Below are 8,396 nucleotides of genomic sequence, written 5' to 3'. Positions count from 1 at the left end.
TACAGGCTTCAGTTTCTCATCTGGACTCCCGCCAGCGTGGTTATCATACTGTGGTCTTTGTATTGACCCAGTGAGACAGAGATGGAATCTCCTTGCTGTGGAATCTCAGGGTCTGGGGTCCAAGCATCTGCCCACACATCCATTTCCACCTACATAGAGCTTTTCCTTTATGGCTGGCTTTGGCTGAGAGGAGGAAGGATGAAGACACATTGCTGTGTGGTTCCACCTTGGCGATGGGAGGATCAAGGTGAGTTTTCTTCATTCTGGGGAAAATTCATGACCCCGGCTGCTTAGTGGTTTGAGAGCTTGTCTGGGGATACTGTTCGCCTGATTTGTTGCTGGGCTGCTCTGCACACAATCTTTTATATAAAAACATTCTTTTGGCAGAAACCTCCCTTTAATCTGTGCTTACTCATTCATTAGCCATCGTGATCACTGTTGCTATGATTCACACCTACATTAACCATTTTTTTATGTTATGGTGCATGTGAGCCTCTGTGGGGAGCAGGCTGGTGAGTCTAGCTCTGGGCTGAGGCTTTTGATATGAAGGAGTGCTGGGTCACAGGTACCAGAGTACTGGGTCAGACAAGTACCAGAGCTTCTCCCAGGCAGTGAAAGAAATCCCTGCTTATCTCTGTTGCTCAGATATCAGTTTATATAATACACTTTGTGATGGATAGATAAGTTCTCCAGTCCTTAAGTGAGCTGGAAGTAAACTATCTCTAGCCATAGTGGCTTACTTTGGAAATACAGCATGGAAATGTCCCACATAAGCATTTAAACACAAACTTAACGTGACCCAGCAATTCCATAGCCGGGTATTTACTCAGGAAAAATGAAGCTCTTATCCTTCTGTACAAAGACATTGAGTATGTTTTAAAATTATATTTTAACTAACAATAATAGCCAGTGTGGATATCATAGAGTTACAGATTAGGTTGATTAAGATGTCAGTCATTACAGCTACAAACCAAATGCAGTCTACAGCGCTCAGCCTGTGAGGTGCGTCACTCACAACATAGGTGGAACGCAAACAGCCTGTTAAGTGAAACATGAAGGATGCTGTGTCAGTCTCTTTGTGTGTGAAGAGGAAGATGGAGGGGGAGAGGCAGGACAGAGCTTGTGGGTGGAGGAAACTGGGTGCTTAGATAGAGGGAGCTGCAGGATCAAGGACAATCCTGATGTGACTACAGTGCACACATTGTATTTTACTCAGTGACCAGAGTTCATTACACTATACATTTCACAGAGTGAATCTTATCACATGCCAATAATACATTAATAAGAACTGGGATGGTTTAAAGATGCCATTGCAATCTCATAAGATGAAATCCTCCAGTTTGCTGCAGAGACCGCCAGCTACCACAGGACAGCTTGGCCACATCCTGGCAGCTCAAGCCTCATTGGGCACCTGCAGGGCAGAGTTGGCTGCTATCAAGTGTGGTCTTTCTTTTTTCCGGCCTTCAGGTTATTTGTGACCCTGAATCTATCCAGTTAGTCCGTCTCTTCTCATGGTGTGGTTGGGGTCTAAGCAAATGGCAAGAGAACAACTTTGTAAATGGCAAATGGAAACACTCACAGCTCTGATCTTCTCCCCAGGCACATCTGTAGACTTTCTGTTGGTCAAGAACATGCTGTGCCTACACACAGAATCTGGACGGAGAGGACTCAAAATTCAGAGACTCAAGGAAGCAGGTCTTGGGTCATGTTATGGATCTTGACCTGAGGATGACAAAGAACACTTGAAAGCAGAAGTGGGACTGTGACATCTCCACGGCCACTTCAGGGAATGAACAGCTGGAACCAATCACCTGCAGCTGCTGTTGCTCCTCAAAAATGCTCAGTCTTCATCGACTTATGTTGAGCTGTGCCAGACCCCACAGCTCAAAGGTCCTGGAGGTGGCAGGAGATGATCCCCTTATAGCAAGCCGATCCAAACACCCCCGTGTTGACCTCCTCCCTCCTGGGCCACTCATTTTCTTGAGATGATAATCTCGTAAGAGATAGATCTCTCTCAAAACCTAGCATGCTTTCAGATAAGAGGAAAAGACAAGATGTACACCAGTGTCTCAATTCTTCTGTGGACTGCTTTCACACAGAACATACTTGGAAGGTTGCTGTCTCGTCCAGGCTTTTGGAGACTTTATCTGTGGCATTTGCTAATTATATCCCCGTGATTCCTATTATCATATAATTATACTATTATCATCCTTGCTTTGCAAGTGGAAAGTGGAAGAAGCCATGCTAAGTGCTGTCTGAGCAATGCACAGTCAAGATTAAGTTGTCACAGCTGAGTGACAACAGGTGTGACCCAGGCAGGCTGTCTTCCACACTGCCCTTACGCTATGCTGGAAATACCATTACTGCTCAAGACTTCATAGTAACTTAGTCCATGGCATTGTTTCCTCTGGAGGTCACAGAGGCCACTGTTACTCTCCTGTAGATCAGGAAGACGAGGCTCCATGGAGTTATGGAGAAAGAGGTAGTATAATAACAGGAAATGCAGATTTTTTTTGCCAAGTGTTCCTTGCACATCAGTTACCCCAATGCACAGTATTATTTAATCCCCACAACGCCCACACCTGTCCTCAGCCCTGGCCTCAACACAGTGGGTGGGAGTTGCTGATGTTGCTGGTGACAAGAAGCAAAGGCTTCTCCCATGTGAGGCCAGGATGGACAGTCAGTCATTGCCCCTCTAAGAACAGGGTTAATTTGGTGCTGATGCTGCGCTCAGTGCCCTCTCTGTTCAATTGAGCATGGTGCTGTACCTCAGGGTGATTCTTCAATGGTTGAAAATGGATTTGCAAGAAAAACACTTACGTTCATTAGTAGGCATGTTGGGGTCCTTTTTTTTTTTTTGATAATCATATGAATTGATCTTCCCATGCTGAGAAATCTGGAAGATCAAACAGCAGCCATAAAAGCCCGTCTTCTCAAAGGCCTCAGAAGCTTGCAGTTACTATGATCTAAAGAGCAAGAATACAAGAGAGGGAAGCCTTAACTGAAAACCCTAAAACCCAGGGCCACTTTCCCCTGGAGGTGACTTCTGACTGCCTGAGACAGGTGGGGAGGGCAGAAACTGGGACTCAGAGCCTGGGATTATCCTGGATTTGGTCTTGACAAGGAGGGATATGTATCTAGAGGGAGAGTAAACTGGAAGTAGATCAGTCTTTCGAGACAGGGCCAGTCTTGGGTTACACCAGCTGCTGAAGGTCCCCAGGGATTTGGACCTGTCAGTGATCCATCCTAGTCACTGTCCAGGAACCAGGAGGGACCTTCTTTAGAGGATGACAATCCATTCAGAGCCTCAAATCATCTCTACAATTAAAAAATGCATGCTGTCTGTGATATTAGTGGGGGCATGCCAACTGGAGAGAGCAAATTGTGTGCCCTCCGTGTTCAAGTATGTGTTTACATTTCGTCAAGCTGGACTTTGAGTTGTTGCTCACAAAGGGTTTGTTGGGGACCAGGAAATATTTTCTGATATTTGTTAAGATTGGCAAGTGTTTATGGAGTTAAATCCATGATGTGCCAATTTAATCAAGAGTATCCTGAGATAAATGCATCATACAACTGAAATGTGTCAGTATGTCACCTTTCCACCTGGAAGATAGCTTGCATTTAGAAAACTTCTGTCCCTTAAATACATATGTTATCAAATGAGCCACACCATGGTTTAAGGAGTTGCATATAATTTCCTGTATGCCCCTTCAGAAACTAAATAATTTGCATATTATTGATTTTTAGAAGATCTTGTAGCTAGGGTTTGTCTCTGTTATTAAGATCAAAGTATAAGCATATGTGTATTTGTGTACACATGTATTTGCTTATTTATATGTATCTGTATATGTGCATATATGTTTATATGTATATTACTGTATTTTCAATTTTCAAATGGAAATTTCCTAAACATTTATTAAAGAAAATGTTGTTTTGCCATGTGGTTTATTACAAATGCATATTCTATGCCAAACCCCATCAAAATAGCCAAAGTGATGAGCAAAGAAGACACATTGAAAACTAAGAAAACAGCAAGTGACAGAACAGTCCCCCGCAATGGAGCTAATCAGAGGAAATTTGACGCACTCATGTATAAAACATGTGGAGGGTTGAACAGACATGTGTATAACACATGTGGAAGGTTGAACAGACATGTGTATAACACATGTGGAAGGTTGAACAGACATGTGTATAACACATGTGGAGGGTTGAATAGACACATATATAACACATGTAGAGGGTGGAATAGACACATATATAACACATGTGGAGGGTTGAATAGACACATATATAACACATGTAGAGGGTAGAATAGACACATATATAACACATAGGGAGGGCTGAATAGGGAATTGAAGAAGTTAGCAGAACATTGGAAACAAAACCAAAAGTTAAACAAAATACTTCGTGCCTTTAGAAATCATAGAACTGAAAACCACAGAAGTCGAAATAAAGAGCGGAATGGATAGGTTTGACAGAGGACCTAGCTAATCAGTGCATTAGGGAAGAGGAGGATGGATGAAAAGGAAGCACCCTGACGGAGGCAGAGAGAAACACAAGAGTCACGGGAGGGTCCCTGAGATGGCTCAGCAGGCAAGGCGCTTGTTGCTGAGGCTGTGGCCTGAGTTTGGTCCCCGAACACTGTGGGAGAAGGGAGAACCTGTTTCTGCAGGTTATCTTCTGACTTGGGTATGTACACAGTGACACATGTGTGTCCCCCAAACAAATAAATGTAATAAATAGGAAAGGAAAAGCACAGGAGGTGCATCCATCACCCCCGTGAGCCCCAGAACACACTTTCTTTCCCTCTTTTGTATTCTTCCAACCATTTGACGTCTACAGTTAATCTCTGCTTTATCTATGCTTTACACATCTGTATTCTCTCCTGCCACATGGCAACCCCCTCCAAGTGCATAGACCCACAACGAAAACATCTGATTATTTCTCTGGATTCTGTAGACTGATGGGCATTTCCTAGGTTGCCCTCTCCTGGTTTCCTCTCTAACATGGTCTCTGGGCATAGGCTGGGGTGGAGGCAGCCAAGCTGCTCTTACAGTCTCTCACCTGGATACCTTTGTGGCATGGTAGCCTCAGGTCTTCCTAGAGCGACAGCTCGTAACAGAATGCCACTCAGTGCCATGTCACAGTATGTCTAAGACCAGCCCAGAATGCAGTGTGTGAAGAAGCAGTTTTCACCTCTGGGTTACCATGTTACCCCACAGAGGAGTTATGTGTGGGAACAGAGCTCAGGACCGTGTCTGGAATGGCATGGTACCTCCATCTAGGCAGTTGTAGCTACCATGGCCAGACCCACTTGCTTCCCAGGTTCTTGTGAGTCAAAGCTTTGCTCATAGCTACCTTCCCTCAGTACTAAGCCTGTGGAGTTCATCTCTTAGATGTCGCTGTTCTTGACTCTTCATTTACACAATGTCTATGCCTGATGGGCATTAAACTGTTTCAGGTTTGGCTGTTCAGAAGCTGTGACCAAGTGTTCTTGTGTTTGGTGCCTGAGGTTGCATAGGATGGATGGCCTCTTCCTTGGGAGCCCTATGGGCCGAGGTCTTGCCTGTCCATGTTTATAGAGCCTGACCATCTCCTGAGGAGTACTAGCTATATCCATGTGGCAGAGAGGGGGTTGTCCTTGTCACTCTGTAGATTTGCCCCTGCTTGGTATTTCTGGTCTTTTTGCTTTTGTTGGTCACAGTGTCTTTGCACAGTTTCCTTCCTATTTCCTCAATTCTCAGTGAGGTTGAGGACCTTTGAGTTTGTTGACCTCCAGCCACTATCTTTTGTGAACTGTCTTTTTCCTCTGCTAGAGATAATTCTGTCTTCATATTCTAGATTTTTGTCAGTTATGCAAGTAGTTTCTTCTCCAACTTTGTGCTTATTTTTAGACTTTAATGGTGTTTGTGGAAGTAGAGATATTTGTAGTTCTATTTTTACTATCTAGTAACCTTTAAGGGCAGTGCAGTTCCCCCCTCTAAGATATTGTCACATTTTGTTTATGCAAAAAACCTCACTGTGCCCATGGGTGCAGCTAACGCACCACCAGGCTAATCTCTGGTGTTTGGAAATGAGCTCTTTCCCCTCTGTTCTCAAACCCAGTCTCCTCTGAGCATGGGGTTCACAGCTTCAGGTTTCTGCACCATGGCAGCGCCACCCCACCAGGCAGTGCCCCCGCACTGGGCAGCACCACCGCACTGGGCAGCACCACCGCACTGGGCAGCACCACCGCACCGGCTCCTGACTTCCCAGGGTGCTTTCCTTTCTGTCCCCGGAGCTTCTCCTTGGACGTAGTACTCTGCATTCCTAATGAGATTCTGTTCATCTTAAGTATGCAATGCCTCCAGGAACCTATGAATTTGTCTTGTGTCAATTCTGGAATGTTTTCATTCACCATCAAACATTTCTACATTCTTACATTCCAACAAAGATTTCCTGGAGGTCAGTCAGATAATCTCTGTTTTTTTTCATCATTGGGCACCTCTCACTGGCATTCCTCTCTACCACAGGATGGACATTAAAATGTTTTCACCTTCTGCTTTTCCATCTTCTGACTGTTTCTCTGTGGTTTATGTGAGCTTCTAAATAAAAAAATTAAAGTGTAGATGATGGGGTAAACTGAATATAATTAAAGGAATTGTTCTATGTCCTACCAGTGAAACTGCCATTAAAATGAAGATGATGAGAAGTCTGTGTCCTGAGTGGAAAGATGGGTCCTCAGTCTTCTTGTCACCTACCCCCAAACAACCACAGGCAGCTACTGATCTGTCACCATCTCTGCCGATCAGATTGTACCTCCTAGAATTTTATATTGATGGAATCATGCACTGTCTGTTCTTCCTTTCAATTATTTCTTCCTTCAGTATAGTTACCCTGACTTCACCTCTGTTGTATGAATTGATGGTTCATTCTTCCATGGCTGAGTGCTCCACAAGTAACTCATGGTACGGATACATCAGGCTTTGCTTATCCAGGCCCCCTTCTGATGGGCATCTGAGTTTTTTCCATTCTCTAACTACTCTATATGAAGCTGCTATGGAATGACAGTCTCACAACTTTACAAGGACATATGTCTTCATGTTTCTTGCAAGAAAAATGGCTGTGCTATATCTTGGCTGTATGTTTAAGATTTAGAAAACTTCCACTGGTCTTTCAAAGTGGCCGCTCTGTTTGTTTTCTGACAGCCATCCTGTGAGGCCCAGGTCTCCCAGAGCCTCACTCATACTTGAGTGGTCAGCCTGTAATCTAAGCCACTGTACCAGATGGCAAGTGGTTTCTCATTGTGGTTTTCACTTGTGGTTCCTTAACGACTGGAGATGCTCATCATATTCTCGTGTGCTTATCCCTCATGTCTATTTTCTTTGCGAAATGCTCACTCAAATTGTCCATTTAGAAACACTTGGATTATTTGTGTATTGTTGAATTTTTCTTAACTCGAGATAGAACCTTTTTTCATACATATTTTCTATTGGAAGTTTAGATTTTACATTTAATAATTTAACATAATTTAAAAATTATGATCATGTTTTTAAAAAATTAAAAAAATACATGAATCTTTGTATGTGTTCATATGAATACAGTGCTCACAGGGGCCAGAAGCTAGAGTTACAAGTGATTGTGAGTCACCTGATGTGGGTGCTGGGACCTGAACTTGGGTCCTGCTGAGCCATTTCTTCAGTTTCCTTCCTCACCCCCCAAATGTGATGTAACCCAGACTGGCCTGGAATTCACCATATAGCCCAAGCTAACCTTAAACTAACAGCACTCCTCCTGCCTCAGCCTCCCAAGTGCTGCGGTAAAAAGCACAATCCATCCTGAGCTATCATACCTTTTACAGCTGCTGACTGTTCTGGGGTGCTTTACTACAGAGCTGCACCCCCAACCCTGTGATCTGTTTTGAATTTACTTATGTAGATGATGTGAGGTATTGAAGCCCATGTTTTGAAATCTGGGTATTTGTTGATTTTTTTTCCAGCATAATTTGTTGGAAAAAGAAGTTCCTTTCTGTACCGAATGCCCTTGAACCTCTGTCCAAGCCTATTGGTCTTGTTGGTGTGGTCTGTTTGTGCAGCCTTTGCATGGCCTTGGCTCATTTGTCTCCTTTACACCTCACTGCCTTGGCCATCACCTTCCCCAAAAGTCTGAGAACAATCCTAAAAGTTGTCTGACTTTGTTGATGCTTTTGAGGTTGTTTTCAACATTCCAGGTCCTCTGCTAAGGGTTTCTGAGAGAAGTCTGATGAGATTTTGATTGAAGTTGTGATGATTATGCCAGAGACTAATGTGGCATCATGATAATATGAGGCTTTTGATCATGAAGACGGCTTACTGCTCTACTCCTGTAGGTCTTCTGTAACTTTCTCTGCAAAGTTAAAGAATCACGTGAAATTAAAT

The sequence above is a fragment of the Peromyscus eremicus genome, chromosome 1 (genome assembly GCF_949786415.1).
Source record: "Peromyscus eremicus chromosome 1, PerEre_H2_v1, whole genome shotgun sequence".
In the NCBI taxonomy this organism is placed as follows: Eukaryota; Metazoa; Chordata; class Mammalia; order Rodentia; family Cricetidae; genus Peromyscus; species Peromyscus eremicus.
This window is presented reverse-complemented; position numbering follows the sequence as displayed.